Source organism: Lemur catta, chromosome 2 (genome assembly GCF_020740605.2).
Source record: "Lemur catta isolate mLemCat1 chromosome 2, mLemCat1.pri, whole genome shotgun sequence".
NCBI lineage: Eukaryota > Metazoa > Chordata > Mammalia > Primates > Lemuridae > Lemur > Lemur catta.
In genome coordinates this window covers 96,694,820-96,722,700 of record NC_059129.1, presented here as the reverse complement: position 1 = coordinate 96,722,700, position 27,881 = coordinate 96,694,820, and the positions used below count along the sequence as shown (strand labels likewise).

General features: G+C 34.2%; 1 long non-coding RNA gene across 1 annotated transcript; it reads right to left on the bottom strand.

Moving 5' to 3' along the window:
- Positions 1-259: 259 nt before the first annotated feature.
- On the bottom strand, positions 260-27,880 carry LOC123632207. Its single transcript, XR_006733296.1, has 3 exons — positions 27,823-27,880; positions 26,183-26,245; positions 260-328 (listed from the first exon to the last, which is right to left on the bottom strand). It is a non-coding gene; the product is annotated as an uncharacterized LOC123632207 (long non-coding RNA).
- Position 27,881: the final 1 nt, after the last annotated feature.

Genomic DNA, 27,881 nt, shown 5'->3' with positions numbered 1-27,881 from the left:
AGCTGAGATCAGAAAGACATAGGGCCATGAAAGCAGGAAAAGTAAAATAATCAATTAGTGAAACAGAGAAGGTTATATTAATGTTTATCAGTCATATATATTCATTAAACATTTATTGTGATTCTACTATGTGTTATACTGTGGTTATATATCTAGGGATCATGGATAAATAAGACATTATCCCATTGTCACAGATTTCATATTATACTGGGAAATAGTTGATATAACATTGGTTGGTACGTACATTTGGGGCTGCTGTATCAGAAAGGAGGTCCACCAACCTAGCTGGTGAGATGCAACAGGACTTAGGACTTCCAGGAAAGTACAACTGCAACAAATAAAAACTACAATTAAATGAGGAAATTAGTTTATAATGCTTTTCAGGGGCATATTCATGTTGTCATTTAAACGATAAGAATATAACCTTGATAAGAGTCTTTGACAAATTGATGACAGTAAAAAGTATACAGTTAATAAAAACTAAAATTGAAAAAAAATGATTAGACTATTAAGCTATTAATTCTGTGACCTGGAGCTGTCACTAAGCTATCCTTCCTATATTTTTTTAACCTTCACAATTGGTATACTTATATGTAGCTCATAAAAAAATCATATGAATCAAATAAGCTAATATGTACTATATTGAGCCCAGAGCTTAGGAAATAATTGTTTTTCAATAAAATGCATTGCTTCTCTTTTCAATTCACGTAACACCCCTTTGAAATATGTATGGAAATAAGAGTTTTAAAAGAAGACAAAGAAAAAAAAATGAGGACAGTATTTGAAGAAAGAAGAAGACTTAACAGAGTTTTTCAAGTCTTCTATCTTTATCTTTGAATTTCCAGAGTCAAGCACAGCACTTAGCACAAAATAGAATATTTGAGCTGGATAAATATTTTGGAAAAAGTTTATATACAAATATAATAAATTAATCTTTGTGGTGCATATCTATATAAATGAGAAAATTGAAATCATATATCAAAGCCTTTGATCAAATGATTCTACTTATAAAAAGGTACCTGAAAAAAAGGTACAATTATTTGTTTGAACTATTTAAAAAATAATATTGAAAAGTCCAGATTCTATTTGATCAATAATAAAATATTGATTAAATAAATCCATAGAATAGCACTTGGAAATTTACACTAAACATATATTTCAGAAGAATGTTTAATAATCCATGATATTGGTTATGATAATTTGTAAATTGCAGGGGACAACTAACAAAGTGATATGAATTAGATTGCCACTGGAGTAAACATACCTGTTATAAAGAGAGAGCAAAATTAAAGTAAGATCGAGAAAGATGGGGATACTCAGAGTGCTTATGGGAAAGACTTATAGGAAGCCCAAAATGTCAATAGTCCATTTCTCTGAAAAAAATTTGGAGATAAGTGGTTGTGTGGCTATTGATTAACGTGGTGTATCTTTTAAATCATTTAGTTAAAAATGTATAGGCTTTTTCATGTGGATCCTACAGTTTAGTTTTTCCATTTTATTGCTACACACACATGCATATACAAACACACACATTTATCCCACTCATTTTATTCCTATAAAGATTATGCATTTATGTCATAATTTCTGTCTGGAGTTGAAATAGTGCCTGGGAGGGATTTGAGTACCTGTCAGTTTGTTTTGGAAAAATCCCAGGACAGTATAGAAAAACCTTCCCTCAAACTGGGATGGAGATGAGAGACTAGAGAATGACAGACAAGTCCAGCTTGGCGAGTTAAATGGATTTATTAGAGGTTGCTTATAAGGGCATTTGCTCCCGGATGGCATAGAAACCTCCTTCCACGGGAGCTTTCTTGCTACCAAAATCTGAATGTGCCCACTGATGGTGTTGCCTTAAATCCCTTCCCAGTGAGTGATGCAGAGCTCTCATTTTTTGTCATTGTATGTTCAAGTTGAAACAAATCAAGCGTGCCCAGTACAATCTCATTTGCTGTCATACCACGCATATTATCTTAATGATATTATAATTCTCCATCAGTTGGGAATTTTATCATTGCAATTAGCCAAAGGGCATTATAGGTCAGCTAAAGCAGTTCTAAAGCAGTCAGGGCTGGTTTACACCTATTGCCTCTGCAGCAAGAAAGTGCTGAGGCACATCTCCTGTGCCTAGAAACTATCTCTTGGCATTTGCTTAATCTATTTTGTATCAATTTTTTTAAGTGCTCCAAGTTAACACAGCACAATGTTTCTTTGTGTGCTGAGGAACTTGCATTTTCCCCTCATCCACCCCCTTCCCCAGCTCTTACAATCATTCTCTCCATCTTCCACAATGATCCCTGAGTGGGAAATGAAGGGACACAATATCTTTATTTTTACAATGACTTGTATCTCATGGCAGTATCTTGTGTATTTAACCCACATCCACAATATATGTAACAACAAAAGCAAATATTAATACTAAATATAATCATTATACCAATTAATAAAACATGACTCCAATGCATAGGTAAAGAATGTAGCCACTCAGAAAAAGAATCAAAGACTCTTAACTTTTTTGTGTTATTGATCTGGGCACCTGAATGATTTAAAGCGTCAGTAACACTATCTTCTTCATCTGCACAATAGGCGGTTCCTACTAAGAAACAGGTTCCACCCTGAGCAGTCCAGGGTCATTCTGTTGTGTAAGACCACTTTCCTCATTTGGGTAGTTTCTTGGCTTAAGAGGTACAGAGCGTATTTTGTGCAGTTCAGTGCTTTAGCTGTGTATTGGGCCAGAGCAATGATCTGGATAAAAGCATGTAATGCTCCTGCCCTAGGGACTAGAATACTTAGGGGTCATTCCTACTAAGCCAAAGACCTGGGGAAACGGGCTCTCAGAGTATTTATATCATTAGGCACTATGGGCAGAGTTTTATGTATAATCCCTACCAGGAAAGGCCACCCCCTGGTACATTTCCCAGTCCAAGTATGGGTGGGCGGTATGGCCACAAGCGTGCACTGCACAACTGCCCAGCCGCCAAAGTTGCAATATATACTCCAGCTCTTATGAAGCAGTTTTGCTTCCCTGTCCAGTTGGATTCCCATACTCGAATGGTGTGGGTACATGCTGAAGGACATAGCCATCCCATCAGGTAGGATCAGTGGAGGAATTTACAGTATGATTATGCCTTTCTATGCATGGGGGACCTTTTGGTATAACATCCCATGTTTAGCTATTATCCATCTCAATCCATCCCAAACTGATGTGTGTTTGCTGGTGTAACATTTAAGTGCTGTCTTACCAATGCAAAGACATCTTTTTTTTTTTTTTTTTTTGAGACAGAGTCTCGCTTTGTTGCCTGGGCTACAGTGAGTGCCGTGGCATCAGCCTTGCTCACAGCAACCTCAAACTCCTGGCCTTAAACGATCCTACTGCCTCAGCCTCCCCAGTAGCTGGGACTACAGGCATGCGCCACCATGCCCGGCTAATTTTTTCTATACATATTTTTAGTTGTCCAGATAATTTTTATTTCTATTTTTTTTTAGTAGAGACGGGGTCTCGCTCAGGCTGGTCTCGAACTCCTGACCTCGAGCGATCCACCCGCCTCGGCCTCCCAGAGGGCTAGGATTACAGGCATGAGCCACCATGCCCGGCCCATGTCTTTTAGTTTTTTTTCACTGTTGGTAGGAGGGAAGCATTCAGGGGTATAGGTAGCTACCAATGATGAATGGGGGAATTGATGTTGCCAACATGGGTAGAGCTGCTGCTCCCCAGGGAGCTCATCCAGTCACTCCAATTCTGTGATATTAGGGGCAGCACATTCCATGACATCCTGCTCCCACTGGACAGAGATGGATATACCCAAACCCAACAGTCAGACTGTTGACCACTTTCATTGTTGCAGTCCAATCTGAAAAGACATTGCCATTTTGCACGAATAGCAGCATCAACAGCCTATGGGCAAAAACAGATGTTTAGAAGAAACCGTCAAGGGCAAATCTATTCCCTGGAACATTATTAGTGATGTATTTTCTTCCATAGGCCCTATTAGGGAGGCTGATACATGTTTTGAGGCTGGTTTATAATACCACATATATCTTCCCTCCCAAGGAGTGGGCACAATAACCAATTGATAAATTTGTGGCCTTGCCCATGCCATTCACACTATAATGGCTCCAGCTAGTATTATTGTCTTCACATGATGGTATTGCAAGATGCTAGAACCTCCACTAAGGAGCTTTTTTGGGGTCACCTCACCTTTGGCCACCTTCATGGCACCCTCCAGCACCATAAAGCCATTTCAATATGGAGGTACCTTCCAGCTCAATTTTAGTTCCATGTAGCCATTGCCACTAATTAAGTCTGTTGGTGTTCTCAGGAACACAGTTTGGCCATATGGTTCAGGGCCATGGCTAGGCATCTCAGAAGCAACTCTGACAGTTTACAGGGCATGTTTTACAGGACATGCCAACAACTCATAGGGAGTGATACCACGCATGGCATGGGGTGACTCACTCAAAATCCGTTATCACATTGACTTATCTCTATTTATTTGAAATGTTGTCTATTTGTCACTGGAAGTGTCCATTTGTTATAAATTGGTTGACTATACATATGTGTATCTGAATTTGGACTCTTTTTTTTTTTTTTTTGCTTGGGTCCGTCTGCCTATCCTTTTGCCAGTACTACACTGTCTAAATTAATATAACTTTATAGCAGATTTTCAAATAGTATGACTTGTTCAATTTTGTTCTTAGAGTCTATATTTCCTTGACTATTTTGACCTTTACAATTCTTTAAAATTTTTATTATCATATAGCACAACTTATTAAAAACTAACAAAAAACTTCTGAGATTTTTGACTTCTGGGAATTTTTGAATTTGTTATATTTTATTTTATTTTTATTATTTTTATTTTTTAACATTTCATTTTGAAATCATGATAGAATTAGAGGAATTTGCAGAAGTAATGCAAAGAGTTCCAATATATCCTTCATTCAGCTTTCCTTTTTGGTAACATAATTTATTGGTACAAAAATATTGACCAAAGTACAAACCTTATTCATATTTTTCAAATTTTTTATTATAATTAATGTATGTATGTGTAGTTTATATAATTTTTGTCACATGTATAGAGTTGTGTAACTACATCTTATATTGGTACAAAAACATTAACTAAAGTATAGATCTTATTAATATTTCACCAATTTTTTACTGTAATTAATGTGTATATATAGTTCATGTTCATGCTATACAGTTGTATAGCTACTATTATAATTAACACTCAGAACTGTGCCATTGCCACAAAAGAACTTCTGTATAGTCATATTCCCAAGTTCGGTCCTCCTGGCAATTATTGATTTTCTTCTATTTATATAATTTTGTCATTTCAAGAACATTATATAAATAAAATTGAGCAGTATGTAAGCAACTCAGATTTGCATTTCTTCACTGAGAATAATTCCCTTGAGATACATTTAAGTTGTTTTGAGTATGAATAGTTCATTATTTTTGTATTGCTGAATAGTATCTATAGCAGTGATGTATCACAACTTAACTACTTATATGTATAAGGCCCATTTTGATAGCTTTCAGTTTCTTTGATTAGAAATAATGATGTTTTGAACATTCATGTACAAGTGTTTGTGTGAAAAACATTATTAATTTTTCTGGGATAAATGCCCAGGATTGCAATTGCTTGGTGCTATCTTATGTGCACGCTTAATTATGAAAAAGATTTTATTTATGTGTGGAATTTCTTTAATAGTTATAAATCTAGTAATTTATTCTTTTTATTCCTTTTCTCTAGATGGGAAGTGTTATTTTTATAGAGATTCATCTACTTCTCTTAAATTATCATATTATTATCATACACTGGTTTATAATTTCCCTTCATAACTTAATTTTTCTTACATTGGACATTTTATATCTTACCATTACATTCCTTGTATATTAGGATAACAGTTTTACATGTTTTATTCTTATTATAATAATTACCCTGGAGATGAAAACATGTATCTTTAAATACTCAAAGTGGAATATAAATTATTACTTTAGCCTCTTCAAGGAGAGTACAATTATGTTAGAACATTTTAACTTTTTTTCCCTTCTTCCTGAATGTCATGATGGCATTGTATAATCTAAAAATATATCTAATAATTATAAACTCAAAATTACATTTTTATAATTATTATATAGTCAATATTTATTTATATTTACACACATTTTTACCTTTTTTTTTTTTTTTTTTTTTGAGACAGAGTCTCGCTTTGTTGCCCGGGCTAGAGTGAGTGCCATGGCATCAGCCTAGCTCACATCAACCTCAAACTCCTGGGCTTAAGCGATCCTCCTGCCTCAGCCTCCCCAGTAGCTGGGACTACAGGCATGGGCCACCATGCCCAGCTAATTTTTTCTATATAGATTTTTAGCTGTCCAAATCATTTCTTTCTATTTTTGGTAGAGACAGGGTCTCACTCTTTCTCAGACTGGTCTCGAACTCCTGACCTCGAGCGATCCACCCGTCTCGGCCTCCCAGAGTGCTAGGATTACAGACGTGAGCCACCGCGCCCGGCCCATTTTTACCTTTTATTGCTTGTCTATAATTTTTATTCTACCTTTGAGTTTCCATCTGAAATCATGAGTTTCTGCACTGCCTTCTTTTCCACCAAAAAGAAAATTAGTTTATTCTTGAATGTGGATTCATTGTTTATATATCGAGTCAGTTGATCTTTTTGGTTTTTTTTTTGTTTGTTTATTTGTGTTTTTTGGACCAAAAATATCCATCTCATTTTGATTCCTAAAGTTTATTTTTGTCCGGCTGCAGCATTTGGGGTCAAGCATATTTTTTCCAGTATTTTTATAAAATTATTCTATGCCTATACCTTTTACTTTTTATTATTTGACAGGTTAAGAAGTAAATTTTGAGACTTAATTTTGCTTTTAATAGTAATATACCTTTTTCTCTGATTATTTTAAAGATTTCTATTTGTTTTTGTTTTTCAACAGTTTTATTATCAATATATGTCTGCATGTGATACTTCTGTTTATCCTGCGTTGGTATTGTTCTCTTTTGTAATATATATTTTGATGTTCTTTATCAGTTAAAGATATTCTCAGCTATATTCTCTTAATATTTTTTCTTTTACTATTTTTAGATCTTTATGTATAGGTATCTCAGACCTTTCCCTTGCATCCTCCGTGTATAATGCACTTTAGTTATTTTTTTCTCTTTGCATCTATTGGATATTTTTTACAATTATCTTCCAATATATGATTAGTTCATAGTGTTTGTCTATTCTCTTATTAAATCCATCCATTGAGTTCTTAATTTCCCTTCTGCATTTTCCATTTTCATTTTGTTCTAGTTTACTCTTTGCCAAAATTATTCAATTTGTTTATTTTTGATTTATTTGAACATATTTATAGCATGACTCCTTTATATTTCTTGTAGGATAACTCCATTATTTCTACCAGTGGCTCTATTTATACGGTCTTTTTTCACTCCTTTCAGTCACATTGTCATATCTCTGTATATATTAATACTTGGTTATTATTTAATTGAATGTCATATTTTAAATATAAAAATTATGGAGATAATTTTAAACTCTTGATAATGCTATTCCTTCAGGGATTAGCTATGTAAGTTCCTACAAGGCAAATGGGCTTAGTAGTATTTCCTTAATTCTAAAGAAAATGAGGCAACTCTACACTGAGCTTCAGCTCATGTGAAGATCAGTCTGCAGTTCACAATTATTTCTGTGGTCAAGATGCAAAATCTGAGATTTCTAACATGCCTCTACCATCGGGCCTTAAATACAAATTTTGCACATTAGTCTTTAAGTGAGTTGAACATTCTTCTGAGCTTCTCAGTTTATCATTCATTTGACTCAAAATTATCAGTCAGCTTCCACTATTGTATTGTAATCATCAGAGACTTCCAAATAAAGGTTAAAATTCAAGGCTGACCTCTCTGGCTAGTTTCCAAATATAACCTCTAACAGCTATGCTTCTCCGTATAAGTACATGATCCTTTTCACATCAAGAAATGGACCTATGGCCCCTCCTCTCAAGGGCTGAACCTCTGACTATTTTGGCTAACTGAATGTGAAGGAAGTAACATCCCAGTCCAGACACTAAGAAGTCTTCAAAGAAATTTAAAGTGAGGCCATTAGAGAAACCATCCAAGTCTGCTCAACCAATCTTTGGAATTGTGAGATATATGTAATAATAGTTTTTGGCCACTAATTTTGTGATAATTTTTTATGGTGCAATAGACCATGAAAACACAATTTTACACCTAGAATGTAGTGCTGTTTATAAGAAATACGGAAAACACTGTTGTATTGGGTCAAAGTCTAAGTGTCAACTAGAACCAGGAGAGGCTGAAAGATACTATTTGTGCACATTTGAAGGATAATGAAGAAATTGCTATTGGAGCTGGAGCTGTTATGTACTAGCAGGACAATTAGAGAAGTTGTCACCAGAGGTAATGTGTGAGATAGAAAGAGTACTTAGAAAACTTGTGGATTGTGCTAAATGGATTTCCAAGTCTAAAGTTTAGACTTTAGAAAATATCAAAGGGCTTCGTTTATTTGTATGTAGTAAAACGTTTTCAGGGAGAATCTAGGTAAAATATAAAGAAAGATGAACTATTTCCTTGTTCCTAGGCTTTCCAGATGGCAAAATATTCTCAATGAAAAAAATTGGCCTTAGGATAGAGCTAAAATCTAGGGCACTGCTAGGAAAATAACATCTCATAGTAAAATTTCAGACTTACTGTTAAGAGCTCAGGAAGATTTAGGATGTTATCTCATTGACCTTATTATCTAGGCTAGAACATTTTTAAGAATCCTAAGGGTGTGGAACCGGGATCAGTTCAAATAGCCAACTGTGTTCATAATACTTTAGAAATGATTGACTTTAGGTGTGACACACATGGTAGAAATGTTCTTGACTTGAAAAAAAAAGTGAGAGTGCCATTTATCTGATAGAGGTGATTGTAAATTGATAGTCAAAAATCTAAAAACTTTTTAAAATACCAGCTTTGTATGAACAAGCCAGAAAGGACTTGACCTCTCAAATTTCTATAGGCAGCAAATGGGTTGAGAAAGACATTAGGTGGAAACATAGACTGTTTCTTGTGAATGTGAAGAACAATTCAGTGTGGAGTTAAGAGCCCACAGGCCTGAGCCCAAAACCATGAGAACCACTCCTAGAGATCAGAATTGGTCCCTAATTAAGGACTCTGTCAAAAAGTGTCAGAATTGTCGGTAACATGTTCCTTCTTTATAATTGGATGTGTCTAAAGCAGTTTTATTGTTCCTCACTTAGCATTTTGCCAGTGTATAGGGGCAGTTAACTTGTCTCTTTTTTCGCCCCACAAGTCATCAAATCCAAGATTTCAGAAAAATTATCCAACACATGGAAATAGAAAATGTGCTTACTAGATTTTCTCTCAGTGCAGTGTTGGGCTTGCAACTTTGGTTGGATTTTTAATTGAATGATTTTACAACTCTGGAGTGCTAAATATTTGCAGAGATTTTTAATAAGAAATATGCAAAAATTTTCTTTCTTTAGGAAAAGTTAAACCTAGAAGGTATAGTTTATTGCCCTCCAGGACATTAACTCAATTTTGAATCTAATCCAGGAATCTTATTCTAGCATACTTTTATTAAATTGTCTATGAATAATTAGCTCAAGTCTTATTAGAGCTAGTTTTTAACATCTTCAACACTGAAAACATCTTACTTTTAATGCACAAAAGTCCCCAAAATAATTAGATCATTTTTATAGATGACTCATTAGTTTAAAATAATGTTTTTATTTAACTTAAAATGTCTAGCTTTATTTTAACTTTTTTATAAATGTAGAGTTATCTACATAGATTTGGTCTTTTTGAGCCCTCACAGAAACATCCAATCTAGAGCTTGTCAAATTCTTTTTTTTTCTGACTATCAGTCCTTTCCACAGTGGGCCCTTTCCTAATAGGAGGTAGACTTTGACACTCATTGGTCAGTTAAGGAAAATTATGAACACTCACCATTTCCTAGACTAAATGCATGCTAATACATAACAAATGCTCCTAAAATAGTTCTTCTGAACAAATATACCCATACATAATTTATTTATTTTGTTTATTCGTTCATTCATGAAACACTCATTGAATATCTAGTATATGCTAGACATTGTTGAAGATAAAACATCTATAAATAGAACAGAAAAAAGTCTTAATTCTCTTGGAGCTTATGCTTAATGGTTGAAGGGAGGGGAGAGGAAGACAGTAAACAAATCAATATATACCATGTTAGGTGGTGTTGTTATGAAGTGAAATAAAGCAAGGAACAATCTTGGAGATGAAATGAGAGCACAGATTGGAGTAAAGCCAGGGAGTGCACAGTGAACACCATCAAGGGAAAGCTTTGCATGCAGAAGAAAGAAGACACAGGAAAGCTGTGACTAGCGGCAAACACGGAGGCCTCAAGGAGCAAAAAGGTGGCCAGCATGGCTGGAGCAGAGGAAACTAAATAGGACAGTGGTAAGAAGTGAGATCAGAGATGTAGTGGGGGAGGCAGGTCATTTAGGGCCTTTGGATTTTCTGAAAGAGATGAGAAGCTATTAGGTGATTTTAAGAAAGGAATACAATCCTTTTGACTTAAAATTTAAAAGAATCACACTGCTGCTTTGTGGAGAACAGACTGTAGGAAGCAAGATAGGAAATAAGAAACCAAGTAAAAGCCTCATTAAACAGTTCAGGTGAAAGATAACAGTGGCTTAAATGAGCATAGCAGAAGTGTAGATGCTAAGAAGCAGTCATATTTGTCATATGTTTTGAAGATAGAGCCAACAAGATTCTCTGAAAGAATGTGGGATTCAATAGGCAGGTTTTTGGAGAGAGCAGTTGGGAAAAGGCAGTTAGAATTCATTAAGATAATTCTTTCTGAGTAGGTTCTGAGATTAAAAAGGAAATTTAGTACTATTTCATCTTGTTATTGGCATTCCTGTAATGTATATGTACTGTTTGGATTTCACACAATATTTGCTAGTACAAAGGGAAATGTAAAATAAAAATGTGTAAATGCCTAAAAAGACTTAAAGTGAAGAATAGGTCGAGTGGAACTATAGTAAATAAGATAGGTCTTTCAAATCAGTTACCAAAGTGTTTTGTTTAGAAACAAAATAGAGTTCCCACTGATTCACTTTGGCATTTTCTGCTGATCACGCTGGTTGTTTGAAATTGAAAGCACTGGCTGAGACAGTTGGCATCAGCAGAGCCAAATGGAAAGCACATAAGCAATGGGATAATTATATCACAACATGAGCAACTCTAGGAAGTGCTTCAAAATGGAGAGTGTCTCCCACAGTAGTATTAGTTTTCTATTGAATTCTGAAAACTGATCTCATCACTTTATATTGAATATACAGTAAACTATATCTCTTTTCTCCTTACGTTTTTGTCTGGAATAGTTAAGGATGTTAATATGTGCTTCCAACACATTTTGTCTTTTCATTCAACACTTCTATGTCCCATACCAGTATTTATGATTAACAACCTACAAAATCTTAGTTTAGTTTTCTCATTCATGCTTAGAAGTTATTACTGAAAATTCCTCACTGTTGTACTTATGAGTTGTTCTGTCACATTGAATCATAGTATATTCTATCTTTATTGCTACCGTAGCAATATATGTTATTTGAGGTAATCAATCATCTTGTATTTTTATTCTAGGGTAAATTCTAATTTTATATGTCGCTGCCCATAGACTGTGAGCACCCTGAGATCAGAGAACTTGCCCTATTCAAACTGTGTTCTTATCCCCTAGCATTGTAGCTTAATAAATATTTACAAAGGAATCAATAAGTAAATGAATATGTGATCTGAATCTTAAAATTGAAATTATATTTGTAACTTTTTGAATTCAAAATAGATGAACTTCAAAGTAAATGCCTTTGCAAAACTGCTTCTATAAACACAAAAAAATAGCCGTTCTTTCTTCTTTTATTTAGCATAGTGCTTTTGAAATTGAGCCACGCTGTTGCATGTATCAGGGATATGTTCCTTTAGGTTGGTGAAAAGTATTCTACTTAATGATGAAGAACTTAATATTTAACTCTGATACTGTAAAATGACTGTAAATTGTCAATGTGCTACACACTTTGAGGAAATTTAAAAAAATGATAAACAAGCAAACGTCTCCCCACATTTTCCTAAGCATCTCTTTTAGTTCTATACCTGGAAGAGAACAGTGCAGATACATAGTGTTAATATTAAACAAAGTGAGAGTTCTCACTCTTATGGTTGTATAATATTTATTAGCTAATTTATGCTTGAAATTTTAAGGTATCTTTAATTTCATTTCTTCATTTTATGAGTTGAATTCTGCTTCTCTTATATATCATATTATTTTATTGGTACTTCTCACATCATGACCAGAGCAGTAAAGGATTGTTTCACCTTTAGACTCTCAAATTATAAAAACTCTCTTAGAGTAAGTCCTTTTATGGGGTTTTGAATAATTTTATTTTTCAAATGGACATGATAGAATGAAAAAATAAGTGAATTTCTAATTTGAACTGTTAATAAACAACAAAAACTAATCAGAGAATTTCCCCGAACTGACCAACACCTGTTTCCAATTTGAAACAGTCTCCGGAGTGCTCAGCACGAGGAGCACTCTTTGTGTAGTTTCAGAATTCCAGAATCTAGTATTCACTTGGTATCCATGAGGGATTGGTTCTAAGACCCCACCTCATACAAAAATCCTTAGATGCTCAAGTCCCTTATATAAAATGGCATAGTATTTGCATGCAACTGATGAACATACTCTAGTATATTTTAAATAACCTCTGGATTAATTATAATACTTAATACAATGTAAATGCTATGTAAATATATTAGTTTTATATGATATATTTTTCTCTGTATTATTTTTATTGTGTTGTTATTTTTTAACTTTTAATTATTATGGATACATAGTAGTTGTACATATTTATGGGGTACATGTGATGTATTGATGCAGGCATACAGTGTGTAATGATCAAATCAGATTAATTGAGGTATTCATCACCTCAAGTATTTATTATTTCTTTGTATTAGGAACATTCCAATTCCATTTTTTTAGTTATTTTAAAATACCCCCAAAATTATTGTGAACCATAGCCAGTTGATTGTGCTACTAGCTCTTATTCATTCTATCTAACTATATTTCTGTACCCACTAACAATTCCTAAAGATTTCTCACAAATATTAGGGGTTTTTTTGGTAAAGACTAAGTCATCTGTTTTGACAGATAACAGTTATATTCTAATTTCTGTCCAGAACTGTTGGTTACCAGTTGCTTTCCTTTTCTCAATGATTTTATTAATGTAATTATATTTACTCTCTTCAGCTTATTTTGCTCAAATCTTCAGTGTTGGACATACAGGTACACTATTATTATTTAGTTTTTAAAGCTTTATTGAGGTATAATTAAAAAATAAAATTGAATATTCTATGGGTCAGCATGGTGATTTGGTATATGTATACATTGTGTAATGATTACTACAATCAAATTAATTAATACATCCATCATCACTCATAGTTACCATTTTTTGTGTGTGGTAAGGACACTTGAAACCTAATCTCTTATCAAATTTCAAGTGAACAATGAAACATTAACTAGAGTCACTATGCTATATATTATATCCTCAGAACTTACTCATTTCATAGAGAAAGTTTGTACACTTTGGCCAATAAGTTTCCATTTCCCTCACTCTAACAACCCCTGGCAACTACTGTTCTACTCTCTGCTTCTATGAGTTCAACACTTTATAGTCCACATATAAGTAAGATCATACAATATTTGTGTTTCTATATCTGGTTTATTTAACTAACCACAATGTTCTCCAGGTTCATCCACATTGTTGCAAATGTCAGGATTTCCTTTTTGTTCATGGCTGAATATTATTGTAAATATACAAGTATTACAATTTAAATATGTAGAAAATTTATTCATTATACAATGTTTATAGTGTCAATATTTTGTAGAATAAGTAAATGAAATTAAAAACTCACAACCATGGATTATGATTAAGATTAAATACTATTTACCAGAAATGACAAGCAAGTTTTTACCTCATATGGTATCTTCAATTCATTGTATATTGTTCTAAAAATGTGTGTTTCTGATAAGGAAGCTGAGAGAGTGTCCTGGCTCATAGCAAATCTGGATTGTAATTGATTAGCAATTTCTGCTATAGAATAGAGTAAGAACAGACATAATGCACAATTGTTCTCTGTGCTATACTCCTCATTACAGTAGATCATAGTAAAAGCTACAGCATTTCTTCTAAGGGCAATTTGATTCATTTGGATGATTATAAGCAATGAATTCTTTAGCACATCTTTGTGACATGTGCACTGTATGTTCACAGAGTAGGTGATTAAATAGATTTATTCTTTTCAGTTACATGAATTGGACCATAAAATTCCATTTTGTTTTGGATCATCCAAAGAAATGTTTCACTTGTTTGGATAAGATTAATTTTTAAACCATAAATACATATCATCAATAGAAATCAGAGATTGTGTTTTATTCTAGTCCTAAAAATAGATTTCATACCTTATGTCTCCCAAGACCCAGAAATCTTTCCCAACAAGAAACTCCATATTTTATCTCTAAAAAATAAAATGTTGGCAGTAAGTATTAGGGAGGTTTACAACTCAGTTTCAACAGATGAGGAAAAAGAATCAATTGTGCACATGCCAAGAGAACAAGGCAAGAGAAGAAAAAAACATCAAAAAATATTTCTACAAATTTAAATAGTATACCACTATGCCACCATATCTTATATATTTTATGCCAGTGAAAAATAGCTTGTCCATCAGTAGAGCTTATGATGTTTAGAATAACTGAAAAGAAATTCAAAAAAGTATCTCTAACTTGTAATCAAGTAAACTTCCTCTTTCTTGTTTGCTTTTTATGTTAATAAAATATGCCTGTTTTGTAGAATAACTAACGCAAGCTGCACAGGTGATGTATGGAATAAACAATTTCTGCCTGGCGTTCACAGTGAACTATAGTTATAGCTATGTAATTACAGAGTTGTTATTTTCTTTCCTATCCACCACACTTGCAACTGAAATGGAATAGTATAACAAAAGAGTAACACAGGTAGATAACAATACATTTTTAAAGAACATAATACATATACTTTTGCAATTACTATTTTCCTTTAATAAAACTATGATTTCACATCTTCCTTATAATGCTCAAACTCCAGTGAAGGATTTCAATATGGTCATGGAAATTCAATATGCTGAAGAAATTGTCATTAAAAAAAACAAGACACTATACTGGATTTGAAGTTAATATATTGTTGGAAAGATGGGTCAAAGGAGGAAGTATAAACATAATCTATATTAGGAATTTCTCTTTTATCTATGTCCTCCTGGCAAAACTATAGAATGTATATTGTGTTATGTGGCTGAATAGAGCTTGTAAATTTAATTTAAATGCCATTATTTATATAGAGACTTTGTTACAATAATCAAAACCCACAATTCCCCTAGTATCTCAATTTTGAAATACTCTACATATACCTTAACTTTGGAATATCCAACAAATAAAAGTTTATGCATAGTAGGCATTATACATTATTTAGGTCTAAATGGCATTTGTATTTGCCTTAGGAATAATTTTTTTTTTCAATTCTAATCACATAATTCTGGTAAGGCTGTGGTAATAAAACCCTGGCCACTTTGTTCCAGCAGTTCACAAGAAGTGTGACCTAGGCCGTGCCATTTTAATTCCTTTTCTTGACTTTATCATTTTAGAGTGATATGGGGGTCAAATATAGGAAAATCTTACTTAAATTGCTATTTTCTATATGAAGAAAATCTACATTTAGTAGTTGGGAATAAAGCTAAAAAGAAATAAACTGGGCCGGGCGCAGTGGCTCACGCCTGTAATCCTAGCTCTGGGAGGCCGAGGCGGGTGGATCGCTCGAGGTCAGGAGTTCGAGACCAGCCTGAGCAAGAGTGAGACCCCGTCTCTACTAAAAATAGAAAGAAATTATCTGGCCAACTAAAAATATATATACAAAAAAATTAGCCGGGCATGGTGGCTCATGCCTGTAGTCCCAGCTACTCGGGAGGCTGAGGCAGTAGGATCGCTTAAGCCCAGGAGTTTGAGGTTGCTGTGAGCTAGGCTGATGCCACGGCACTCACTCTAGCCCGGGTAACAAAGTGAGACTCTGTCTCAAAAAAAAAAAAAAGAAAAAAGAAATAAACTGTAATGGAGGACAGAGGAAAACAAAAGGAGAGAAGATACATAGAAAGAGGGAAAGAGGGAGAGAGACCAAAAATGCTCTGGTTAGCTCTCTACTTTAACAGTCACCTCAGGTGATTAAGCACAAATCCCTCTGTTTTGCTTAATATTGTATAAGTGAGTTTCTATCATTTATATCTTTAAAAGATAGATAAGCAGAAACATACAGTTACTTAGAAAAATAGGATCAAAGACTGTAGAGTGTGTGATTAATACCTCTGCCTAACATTTGAAGGTTTGTATTTAATTGTATTGAAAGTTATATATTTTGTCAATATTCCTATTGTTTACTGAGGTGTATATTAACTTTAATCAGCTTATTCTGATAATGAAGTAAAAGTGAATTTTCAGAGTTCACATAATCTAGATTCAAGGATTTACACCTGACATCAATCCATTGCTAATTTAAAAGTTTCTTTGCATCTGCGATACTAGCAACTGAAACAATGCAGAATATTCTAGGTAAACTCTGAATTATCAAGATTAAGTTAAAAATAGCATAATTGTCTTTCAGGAAAATCTTCATGGAGGAGGTTCTTAAATGAATTTAGATGAGATGAAGAAGTAGTGTAGTGTCCAGGGACAGATTTGGACTAAAGGAAAAACATGAACATGAGCCAATATAGTTCAGATGGGTATAGTTCATGTGAAAGGCACACAATATGAAATAACTGACTTAATATAGAACCAAAGGTAATTCTAAAGAAAGGAGTACATAGGGTGGGCATTCTAGAAAGAGTAGAAGCTTACTAAGGTAGCAAGGTGACAAAGCAGGCTGATATTATGATGTCCCTTCATAATGTCAGAAGAGCCTGTGAGCTGTGTGAGGACAGAGTGAAGAAGGAAGACCCTGGTGACAGCTCAGTTACTCAGTTGTCAGGAAAAATGTGGCTCTGGCCACAGACTTGTAAACCAAACTCCACAACATAACTGTACCTAGTGATTGTTAAAGCAAAAGTACCAACTACCTATTGCTACTGGAGCACTCTGCTTGGGGAGTCACCAACAATCACTGTATGTGTCAAAATGTTGTGGCACAGCGATATCTTCCCTTATATTTACTCTCCTTTTCTGTAAAATTACCAGTTTCTTTCTTGGCTTGCTTAATTTTGCTTCCCTAAGTTAAAAAACAGTTCAAAAGTACCACCTTAGTTAAATACATCCCTAGATATTTTATTTTCTTTGTTGCTATTGTGAAGCGTATTGAGTCTTTGATTTGGTTCAGAGTTTGACTGTTGTTGGCATATAGGAATGCTACTGATTTCCGTACATTTTTTTGTAACCTGAGACTTTGCTGAATTTGTTTATCAATGTCAGAAGTTTCATGGTAGAATCTTTGGGGTTTTCCAGATATAAGATCATATAGTCAGCAAAGAGCAATAGTTTTCCTTCTCTTGTCTGATTGCTCTGGCTAGGACTAGTACAACCCTGTGGAAAGTAATATGGAGATACCACAAAGAGCTACAAGTAGAACTACCATTTCATCCAGCAATCCCATTACTGGGCATCTACCCAAAGGGAAAAAAGACATTCTATAAAAAAGACATCTGTACTCAAATGTTTATAGTAGCACAGTTCACAATTGCAAAGATGTGGAAACAACCCAAGTACCCATCAATACATGAGTGGATTAATAAAATGTGGTATATGTATAACATGGAATATTACTCAGCCACAAAAAACAATGGTGATATAGCACCTCTTGTATTTTCCTGGATAGAGCTGGAAGCCATTCTACTAAGTGAAGTATCACAAGAATGGAAAAATAAGCACCACATGTACTCACCATCAAATTGGTGTTAACTGATCAACACTTAAGTACATATATAGTAATAAAATTCACTGGGTCTTGGCAGATGGTAGGGGCAGGAGGGGATGGGTATACACACACCTGATGGGTGCGGTGTGCACTGTCTGGGGGATGGACATGCTTGAAGCTCTGACTTGGGTGGGGCAAGGACAATATATGTAACCTTAACATTTGTATCCTGTAATATGCTGAAATAAAAAAATTAAAAAAAAAACACAAATAAAAGTACTTCATAATCAATAATAAGCACTGATAATGGGCCCCATCAAGTCAAGAAAGATGGACTCCGTAATTATGGAGTCAACATGTAAGCAGGAAAAGCACTTATAGTGTTATGGTAATGATGCGTATAGCTTGAACAAGAGTAGCAGTAATTGTATTAATGAGTAGTCAGGTACTGAAGATATTTTGAAGACAGAGTGGAGAAGATTAGAAATATGACATTTTGCTTTGCAAAATGGAGTAAAAAGACACTCAAAATTAAAGAAGTATTTGTAACGCATATAAAAACAAAAAATTTTCATCTAAATCTATAAAGAGTTCTAAATAAATTTAAATTGACAAAACATAGCCAAGGAAAAGAGAAACAGCAAATATTACACAAGAGGAAACATATGAAAATATATTCAACTTCATTAATAACCACAGGAATGCATATTTAAAATTGATTAAAATAGATTTTCATCACCCTACACAAGATTGGACTAGTCCTTCCTCCAGAAACAACTAATAAATCTGGATAAAATATATGAAATAAGATTTTCAGACATTTAATAACAGGCAGTCATGGCTATCAGCCCTGAGGAAAGTGAAATAAAAGGAGTCCCATTCCTGTCTACCAAGAGCTGTTTACCAGCCTTGGAGAAGAGAAAGGGCGACCCCGAAGTAGGGCAGAGTACTCTCACAGAGTTGAAAAGAAAGAGCTTCAGAAATCTACACAGGAGTTCCCATGAGTCTTTGACTAAATTCTGAGCTGCACGTACACTACTAAGCTATTTGAGTTCATTAAATTCAGTAGAACAAAATAAGGATAGATAATTTCTCATCAAGAACATATACACGCCAGAAGACATTGGCATGGCATCTTTAAAGTACTGGAAGAAAAATATCTGACATCCTAGAACTCTACATGAACACACACACACACACCATAAAAAAAGCTAATTATGGGTAATTGATAAAAACTGGTAATTGATAATAACTCTTTAACATCTAAATGGGGTTTATAAACTATGGTATATCCATATAATGGAATACTTCTCAGCAATAAAAAGAGCACACTACTGATACACACAACAGTTTGGATAAATCTAAAAGTCATTTTGTTGTGTAAAATAAGCCAAGCAAACAAGAGTACATAGGCATTATTCCACTTATTGTGGATACCTAATAATCAGTTCCATTGATTATAGTTGCAGTTGTGTCAAAATGAAGCAAAGGGACTTGGCCTCTGTACTTCCAAATCAACTAATCATTTCTCTGGGTGTGTGCAGTCAGCAGCGGGTGGGGTGGGCTTAGCAGAGGAGTGGTAGTGATAGTGGGTGAATAAATGGCTAATTCCTGACGGGGGATTCCTGGCAGTACACCATAGCATCCACCAGAGTATTTTTATTCATTTTTTTTAGTTTTTTGTTTATTTGGGGTTTTTTTTGGTTTGGTTTTGCTTTGTTTTGCTTTTGATTATATAATAGGTCCTTGGTTATTCCTTATATAACATTGTTTCACTGTTTCTACATTCCTTGTATCTATCAACTTTAAAAAAAATTGAAAGAATCTATCTTCCAAATTTAAAAAAATTATCTTAGCAATTCAAATCAACATAATATGGTTCAGAGAAAATCAGTATTCACAAAAAGAAATTTATACTATTCCCTGCTATGTGAACAGGCACAAATTAGGACCTGGAATATTAGGTTGTTGCAAAAGTAATTATGGTTTCAGACCATGAATTTTAAGTTATTATAACTAGGCTCAAACACATCTTTATTGATCTAAATAGAAACCATTACAATCAACACATTTTTGTGACAACGAAATAAGTTTGTTTATTCCTGTAGCATAAAAATCCATGCTTCAGGATTCAGTGAACTCTTGGAAAGCATTTTCTGAGTCTTGCTGGTTGTGGAAGTGTTTTCCCTGCAAAAAGTTGTTGAGATGCTTAAAGAAGTGGTAGTTGGTTGGCGAGAGGTCAGGTGAATATGGCAGATGAAGCAAAACTTTGTAGCCCAATGCATTCAATTTTTGAAGCATTGGTTGTGCAATGTGCATTGCTGTGGAGAAGAATTGGGCCCTTTCTGTTGACCAATGCCAGCTGCAGGTATTGCAGTTTTGGTGCATCTCACTGATTTGCTGAGCATACTTCTCAGACGTAATGGTTTCACTGGGATTCAGAAAGCTGTAGTGGACCAGATGGGCAGCAGACCACCAAACAGTGACCATGACCTTTTTTGGTGCAAGTTTGGCTTTGGGAAGTGCTTTGGAGCTGCTTCTCAGTCCAGCCACTGAGCTGGTTGTTACCAGTTGCCTTGTCATATAAAATACACTTTTCTTCACACATCTCAAGCCAATGGTGAAATGGTTCATTGTTGTTGTATACAATAAGAGAAGACAACACTTCAAAATGATGATTTTTTTTATTTTCAGTCAGCTCATGAGGCACCCACTTATTGAGCTTATTCACCTTTCCAATATGCTTCAAATGCCAAACAACCATAGAATAGTCAACATTGAGTTCTTCAGCAACTTCTCGTGTAGTTGTAAGAGGATCAGCTTTGCTGGTTGATCTCAGTTGGTGGTTGTCAACTTCCGATGGCCAGCCACTGTGCTCCTCATCTTCAAGGCTCTCCTTTCCTGTGCAAAATTTCCTGAACAACCACTGCACTGGACGTTTGTTAGCAGTTCCTGGGACAAATGCACTGTTGATGTTATGAGTTTTCTCTGCTGTTTTATGATCCATTTTGAACTCAAATAAGAAAATTACTTGAATTTGATTTTTTTCTAGCATCATTTCCATAGTCTAAAATAAATATAAAAGAAACAGCAAGCAATACATCATTAGCCAAAAGCATAAAGCACAAAATGCACATTAAAATGATGTATAACATAACCACATTTATTTAAGAATGTATTCCAATATCAAATGGCAAATGTCAGCAATGCTAAAACTGCAATTACTTTTGCACCAACCTAATATAACCAATTAGAAGACATTACAGATATAACAAGATACATATAATAAAAATTAAGTATATGAAATATGAAACAATACGAGGATTTATACACTGATATAGTAGAAAATATACAATGCTCTAATATATCTCACAAACAAAATAATGGATGAGAACTTCTATTCATTATTGAATGCCATTTTATGTGTCACTTATACTTTCAAAGGAGATTTTATAAGAATCCTCACCTCCATGCCTCTCAGCATCTTTTGAAACTTCCTTGGCTTTTCAGGCTTCCTCAAAGACTTAGAGGTAAGTGTAAATAATGTGTTTTAATGATTGATGTTTTGAAATCCTATGAAGTTTAGAATGAGATTTGCTAAGAAAGATACTTGGTCTAATTAAGGGTAGGTATCACATATAAAAGCACTGAGAATGAAGTATTGAATGTCTGTGTACTTTTGATAAGCAGTTTTTTCAACTGTCAAATGAAGAAGGGAGGATCATGCTTTATACTGGGCTAATGGATTTTCTCTCTTCTAATAAACTCAAAGCTTGAAGTAAACGAAAATTTTTACATATCCCCATTTCCATGATATTCATGTCAATTTCCCTGTTATTTTATTCTTAAATGCAGATTTGAAATATTCTCACACATGTATTATTTATGCTTTATGCCTGAGGTTACGTTGTGTGATTAAAGAACAAACGACTGGAAAACCATATATTTATCCTTTTCCTTTATAAAGCTACTATGTGCTTTCAGGAAAATGAGTTTAAAATTGGAAGTTTTAAAATTTACATTGTGTTATTTGAAGATCATACATCAAATAAAAAGATAATAAATGTTAGAGCAATATGATACCAAAATACTAAATAAGGCTATGTTATGTTTATTCTTTCACTTAATTTTATTGTTTTAATTTTTTTTAATTATTTAATTTTTTGAGACAGAGTCTCACTCTGTCACCACGGCTAGAGTGCTGTGGTATCAGCCTAGTTCACAGCAACCTGAGCTCCTGGGCTCAAGCGATCCTCCTGCCTCAGCCTTCCCAGTAGCTGGGACTACAGTCATGAGCCATCACGCCTGGCTAATTTTTTCTATTTTTAGTAGAGACAGGGTCTCACTCTTGCTCAGGCTGCTCTCAAACTCCTGAGCTCAAGTGATGCTCCCACCTCAGCCTCCCAGAGTGCTAGGATTTCAGGTGTGAGTCACAATGCCTGGCCAATTAATTTTTAAATAAGCAAATTTAGAAGGCAATAAGGATAAAAATTTAAAAATAAGTGGTTTATAAGTCAAATGTAATTTTTCCATTCTGTTTTTCAATAGACAACTGATGTTTATTTCTTTCTTCTAAAAATATGATGTCTATATTTACATAATAATCTACATATATATACATATATGAAAGCACATGGTTCCAAGACAATGATTAGTACTCTAATAGATAAGGGAAGTGCATAGAAATACAAGAGGAAGTAAATAAATCTTAGAAAGGCAGGAGTCAAGGCAGTCTTCTCAATAGCATCAGGTAATTTTTATTTTTATTAAAATAGTATCAAAGTAATATATATTCAAACCTTGTGATCCAAACAAACAGTCTCCTGCTGCATACCTCCTCACCTCTGAGGTCATTTCCCCAAGAAAATCACCTGCAAATATTTCTAGTTTTATTTCTTCTGATGTTTAAACTCTAAAACTCTAAGTGATATCTATGGACAATATCGATTGACTCCATATTATTATTTTTAGTTCTTCTCATTTAGGGAAAATCTTAAATTTTAATTTTTTATTTTTTTATGCTTTCCAGCCATATATCTTTTCATTTCAGCCATTTATCTCTCTACCTTATTGTCATGTGTACTTTACGCATGTACTTTAAAATCTATTGAGAATATAGAACAGATTATTCTTTAATTATAGAGAATTTTAATCCAAAAGTAATAGTTTTTAAAGCAAATATTTCCAGAAGAGATTAAAAAGCCTCCAAACTCAGTTTTTGAAAATAATGACACTACACAGCGTAGTATTTCTAAATGTTTGATATATGCACAAACACATACATGTTGTTTTAGAATAAACTTTTAGGAGCAGAATTGATGACTCAAAACATATGATAAGCATTTTATATCTAAAATCTATATGTTGATTTACAATGTCATTATTTGAACTCTCATGTCTTATAATCAATTATGTTCCTCTTTGCCAGTCTGATAAGCAAAAGGATTCATCACATTTTTGTTTCAGCCCCTATGTGTTTAATTATTAGTGAGGGTAAATAACTTTTCATGAGCTTATTGCTTATTTGTCTGTCTTCTCCTATGAACTCCTTCTGTCATAAAACTTGTCTGGTTTTGAGTTATTTTTTGTTTGTTTTTATTTCAGCATATTATGGGGGTACAAAAGCTTAGGTTACGTATATTGCTCTTGCTCCCTCAATCAGAGCTTCAAGCATGTCCATCCCCTAGACGGTGCACATCACACTCATTATGTAGGTATGCACCCATCCCGTCCCCCTCCCCACATCCGCCCGACACCCGATTGATGTTATTCCTGAATGTGCTCTTAGGTGATGATCAGTGAAACCAATTTGATGGTGAGTACATGTGGTGCTTATTTTTCCATTCTTGGGATACTTCACCTAGTAGAATGGGTTCCAGCTCTATCCAGGAAAATATAAGAGGTGCTATATCACCACTGTTCCTTATAGCTGAGTAGTACTCCATGGCATACATATACCACATTTTATTATTTTTATTATACATATTCAGACATTTTTATTTGTAATAATTACTTTTTTGTGCAATACATTTGTTAAAAATAATTTACAAGTTTGTTCCATGTTCTGTTCATCTATGCGGTTGTTGCCTGGTCCCCTGGTCTCAGTGTCAAGAATGAGTACTGGTATAGAGTGGAGCCCCTGACGGACTGATCATGAATACAGAGCAATTTTATACAAACAGTTTATCACATAAAAGAAAGAATGAAAGCAAAGAAGGAAGCTACGCAAAGAGAAAATACATTCCAGAGAGAGTGGAAAGGGTCAGTCTCCAGAAGTAAAGAAAGACCCTCAAGTGTGAGCACATGTTGCCTTTTATAAGCCCACTAGTTTGTCCTGCCTTTCTCCTAGCAGGATTGGTTGTCATTTCCCACCTTTTGGGGTGATTGACAGATTGTGGTTATATAGCAGGTTATATAACAGTTTACATGACAGATTCCCCAGAATCCTTTATGAAGATCTGCCCATGTTATGCTAATTAGATGGTAATAAGCTCTAGGTTAGTTAAAAGTTACTAGGAACTTTTTGCTATGTATTAATATGTTCCCATCAGGGAACAGTTCCTAGCCAGTTTGGTTCCTAGCTACAATTTGGTTCCCACTTGCCGCCCTTAGCCACTTCCTTGCTACTTGTTTACCCTCCAAAAGACCTAACATCATGGGATTTTTTCCATTCACATTTTTAAAAATGTGTTTTTATTTTTTCAGTCTTTCTGCCTAAACATTGTTTGTCATTTTAGAAATGTCTTATTTTAATCATCTGAGTTCTCCATAATACTTCAGTATATTCTTTATTTTTAAATTTTCAGTCCAGCAGAACTTTAAATACATTTTCTTATGTTTCTTCTCATGATTGTTTTTAAATTTATATTATCTAACTTGACTGCAGTGTACTTCTAAATGGTAAAATCTTTGGAAAGACTCCCACGATGTTATTAGTTCTGTTTCATCTGATTTATATCTACTCATGCTTTAGAGCTTCAAAAGTCATCAGGACTGGTATTTTCCAGTGAAGTGTTTTTGTGAAATTTTTTTGTTCCCTATGAAGCAAATCTGTTTGGTTTGTCTCTCTTTCCTACCTCATTAATATTACAACTATACCTCAGTTTTCTTTTGTTGGCCTACCTCTTATGTATTATACACTACACATATTCATTGTGAATCCAATGGCCCTGCTATCTCTTATCCTGAGTTTATTCATATCCTTATAATTATTTTCCATTTTGTGTAAGCAACCAGTATCGTTACTTTACTTTAAAGAACCTCCAGCTGATAATGTTTCTCTTATTTTCATCAATTGATATTAAAATACTCCTATCAAATCACCACAAAAATGGTGACTATGTGAGGTAAGGCATATGTTAATTAGCCTGATTTAGTCATTCCACAATGTATATATACTTCACAACATGTTGTAAACTGTAAATACATATAACTTGATCTGTAAGTATAAAAAATGAAGTTATATTTGTGTATATCTTTATATATATATGTGTGTGTGTGTGTGTATCTATATATATATAATCTTAAACTAGAAGTTTGATTGGCGTTATGCTACCTGTGAAAGCATCCCCTAGGTTCACTGCTTTAATATACCTGTACTAACGTGAGTTACTGATTATAGAGGGAGCTTGCAAGGTTTTTTTCCTAGGAATGACCACTAGAATCCATTAGATTAAAAACTGAAGTTTATTGTGCTAGTTAACTGACATTATCAGCTCAGCAAATTCAAGTTCTCATGGGGGTTCAGATAAGGGCCACTTCAGCAGAACTGGCATTAAAAATCTTACATCCACTTTCCAGAACTCTTTCCTTCCACCCTGATTGTCCCAAGTTGTACATGAGGGAAAGGAGGGAAAATCAACTCTGAGCATGAAACATTAAACTTCCTCTGGAAAGGGAGACATGTTCATCTACTCCTAATCACAACTCCCTCCTCACAACGGTTCCTGCTAAGTTAGACTGTTGATTTTTCCTTGTCTTAAAGTGGGAGAACCAATGAGTCAGGAAAGTGCTGCTTTGTTTTGGAAAATGAGCCAGGAGAGAGACAATGTAGTGAAGTGGGAGCTTCAGGGGACCAATAGAAGAGTTTATTCCCCAGCCCCCATTCAGTTTTGCAACTTAAAGGCTTTTCCTGAGAGTGGGATGGACAAGTAAGACTTAACTCATCCTGCATATACTCACAGAGTGGGTTGAGTTCTGGGTGAATGAAATGCCGGAAACGTTGTGTAAAATGCAAGCTGAAATCTGAAAGAAAAAAAAAGAGAAAAGGCCTCACTCAGTAAGTGTTCCTATATATGCAGACTGAGCCCTGCAAGAAACAAAGACTATAAATCTATGAAAGAGCCAGTGTTTGTGTAGCTGCCTCACAACTAAAGCTGGCAATGTCTTGGAAGAAATAAAAGGAGAAAACTAGATACGTTTGATTTTGAGGTATTTGTGAACAAAAAAACATCTATTCACACCAATATTCAATATATTTATTTAAAATATTTATTCAATTAAACCACTATGAAAAAAGTAGTGATTTTCAATGAGACATAATTTTAACACACTGAGCTAAAATTGAACCATGGTTAGCTAATCTTCAAGTCAAATATGCTAATGAGTACCATTTTCATCTCTTTTATCTGTTATAACATCAGCATTATATCAGCAATCCAGAGCTCAAACTCATATTTTAGGGGAAAAATAATGATAAAAATAAATAATAAGATAAAAATAAATACTACTACTTTTTTGTCTACAAAATCAGTTTATATCCAGCCACAAGTTTGTTGTACCAGATAACACCTGTCAAGCATTGAAAATATATACCTACAGAGTACCTCCAGCTTCAGATAAGAATAGTTCCAATTGTTATATGAATGCAAAACTATATTGCTCTATCCTAGAAAACTTTCCCCAGGCTTCTCTATTTGCTAGACAATGAAAGTAAACACTTAATGTTTATTGACCAGGATTTATGAAGCTGTCAGTGAACTGACATATGGCAATAAAACGTATTGTGGCTAGAGCCTAGATAATCTGCAGCTGAATAAATTACACTAATTCTGGTGCTTGCATATTCATGCAATGGAAATAGTTCTTGTAACAGATTTCTTCATTGTCTGCAGGTGCCACAGCGTGGTTAGAAGTACAGTTAATTGCACTCTAGGACTTGTGGGAATTCACACGTCTATAGAATTGGCTTGTTTTCTGGAAGAGTATTCATGATTTGTGTAAGGAAGCCAAAACACCCATAATTAAATTATCACAACTGCAAACACTTAACTTTTGAAAAGACATTCAAAATACAGATAAGCATTTCTTCCTTACGTTAATATTGAAATTTTATCTTAATCCACCTTCCCATCAACACATACATTTACATTCCAAGTTTAATGTCACTTGATAAAAGTGTTGGTTACACCACTACAGTCAAGCTTTATGCATAGCTGCTATACCTCCTAGCTCAATGAGATTACCTGGTTCTATAAGCTTAATTAGAAGAGATGTTTTCCCTCATGGGGCATAATTAAAAGCAAAGTGTTTTATTTACTTCAGCAGAAAATATATTAGAGGATCTCTGAAAGGAGAGAAATGAATGAAAAATAAGATGCACACACTATTTCCTTATTACGACCTAGTGTACACAGCTACGTTGCAGGACTCAATCAGAAAAATGTGCCGATAATCTGGATTTTGCATCTGTCAATGATTAGAGAATTGTTGATATTTTAAGATTTGTTTTTAAAATTCAGAATGATGTTAATTTTTATTCAAAATATATGGTCTATTTTTATCCAAGCCCCATTTATTATTTTGTTGTAGATCTTCCTTACCTTAGAGGCAGTTTTCTCCTATAGACTGTGACTTTTACTCTTCTGTTCAACAGCAGCAA